This window comes from Oncorhynchus masou, unplaced genomic scaffold (genome assembly GCF_036934945.1).
Source record: "Oncorhynchus masou masou isolate Uvic2021 unplaced genomic scaffold, UVic_Omas_1.1 unplaced_scaffold_2530, whole genome shotgun sequence".
NCBI classification, from domain to species: Eukaryota; Metazoa; Chordata; class Actinopteri; order Salmoniformes; family Salmonidae; genus Oncorhynchus; species Oncorhynchus masou.
Genome location: NW_027008980.1, coordinates 1 through 2,500, shown reverse-complemented (window position 1 = coordinate 2,500; position 2,500 = coordinate 1). Strand labels below are relative to the sequence as shown.

Genomic DNA, 2,500 nt, shown 5'->3' with positions numbered 1-2,500 from the left:
CCGATTGAACAGATCCTTTAATATCCTGCCTTTTTATATAGACGGGTGATGTCATCAACCTGCGACCTAAATAAAACCAGATGTCAACTGTCGTCAGACTCTCTCAATGCTTTGTTACTGCTTCAGGTATTCAACCTATAATTATATCGTATTTCCCTATGGGCCTTGGTCAAGAGTAGTGCTATATACTATCAACCTATAATTATATCGTATTTCCCTATGGGCCTTGGTCAAGAGTAGTGCTATATACTATCAACCTATAATTATATCGTATTTCCCTATGGGCCTTGGTCAAGAGTAGTGCTATATACTATATATACTATATATGGAAGAAAACCTGGTGGACTCTGCAAAAGACCTGAGACTGGGACGGAGATTTGTCTTCCAACAAGACAATGATCCAAAACATAAAGCAAAATCTACAATGGAATGGTTCAAAAATAAACATATCCAGGTGTTAGAATGGCCAAGTCAAAGTCCAGACCTGAATCCAATCGAGAATCTGTGGAAAGAACTGAAAACTGCTGTTCACAAATGCTCTCCATCCAACCTCACTGAGCTCGAGCTGTTTTGCAAGGAGGAATGGGGAAAAAAATTCAGTCTCTCGATGTGAAAAACTGATAGAGACATACCCCAAGCGACTTACAGCTGTAATCGCAGCAAAAGGTGGCGCTACAAAGTATTAACTTAAGGGGGCTGAATAATTTTGCACGCCCAATTTTTCAGTTTTTGATTTGTTAAAAAAGTTTGAAATATCCAATAAATGTCGTTCCACTTCATGATTGTGTCCCACTTGTTGTTGATTCTTCACAAAAAAATACAGTTTTATATCTTTATGTTTGAAGCCTGAAATGTGGCAAAAGGTCGCAAAGTTCAAGGAGGCCGAATACTTTCGCAAGGCACTGTGTATATATATATATATACAGAGTAGGGACCAGGGAGCCATTTGGGACGTCCCCAGACTAGACAGGGGTCATGAACCACGTATCTAAAGTCAGTTTAGGGGGAGTTGTGGACATTAGTGGACATATGTTATGTCTCAAATAGTTCCTTATTCCCTACCTAGTGCACTATGGGCCCTAGTTCCTTATTCCCTATCTAGTGCACTATGGGCCCTAGTTCCTTATTCCCTATCTAGTGCACTACGTAGGGAATAGGGTGCTTTGTGATACGAATTCAGTCTGTCCACTAACCCACTAAACACACACACACACACATACAGACACACACACACACACACACATTGGAATGATAACACACACACACACAGACACACACACACACACACATTGGAATGATAACACACACGCACACACACATTGGAATGATAACACACACACACAGACACACGCACACATACAGACACACACACACATACAGACACACACACATACAGACACACACACACACACACACATTGGAATGATAACACACACACATAGACACACACACACACACACACACACATTGGAATGATAACACACACACACAGACACACACACACATACAGACACACACACATACAGACACACACACACACACACACACATTGGAATGATAACACACACACACAGACACACATACACACACACACACACACACACAGACACACACACACACACATTGGAATGATAACACACACACACACACATACAGACACACACACATACAGACACACACACATACAGACACACATTGGAATGACAACACACACACACACATTGGAATGATAACACACACACACACACACATTGGAATGATAACACACACACACACACACATTGGAATGATAAGTCATGATTTAATACTTTTAATGTACAACCGTGAGTCATTATAAAACACTCCAAGTCACATAGCAACACGCCGATCACATAGCAACACATTTCAAACCCCTCATGTCATTCTCTCTCATCCGAGTATCATGTCAATAATCTAATTATTGTGTTGTGGAGTAAAAACTGGGACCGTTCTCTGGCTTCGTCTCAAAATGGCCCCCTATTCCCTATATAGTGGACTCCTGGCCCCCTATTCCCTATATAGTGGACTCCTGGCCCCCTATTCCCTATATAGTGGACTCCTGGCCCCCTATTCCCTATATAGTGGACTATTGGCCCCCTATTCCCTATATTATACCCCCCTTTATCTTCCCAGGTAATTACCCCCCCCCTTTATCTTCCCAGGTAATTACCCCCCTTTGTCTTCGCAGGTAATTACCCCCTTTATCTTCCCAGGTAATTACCCCCTTTTATGTTCCCAGGTAATTACCCCCTTTATCTTCCCAGGTAATTACCCCCTTTATCTTCCAAGGTAATTACCCCCTTTGTCTTCCCAGGTAATTACCCCCTTTATCTTCCCAGGTAATTACCCCCTTTATCTTCCCAGGTAATTACCCCCTTTGTCTTCCCATGTAATTACCCCCTTTATCTTCCCAGGTAATTACCCTCCTTTATGTTCCCAGGTAATTACCCCCCCCCGCTTTATCTTCCCAGGCAATTACCCC

The 2,500-nt window shown here is 42.2% G+C and overlaps 1 protein-coding gene across 1 annotated transcript in view; it reads left to right on the top strand.

Annotated features, from left to right (window-relative positions):
* ugdh (UDP-glucose 6-dehydrogenase) overlaps nucleotides 1-92 on the top strand; it is a 51,867-nt gene extending 51,775 nt beyond the window's left edge. The window contains exon 12 of the mRNA XM_064960914.1: nucleotides 1-92. This exon is cut by the window's left edge and continues 594 nt beyond it. The gene's annotated coding sequence lies outside the window, so the exon portion shown is untranslated.
* Nucleotides 93-2,500: the final 2,408 nt, after the last annotated feature.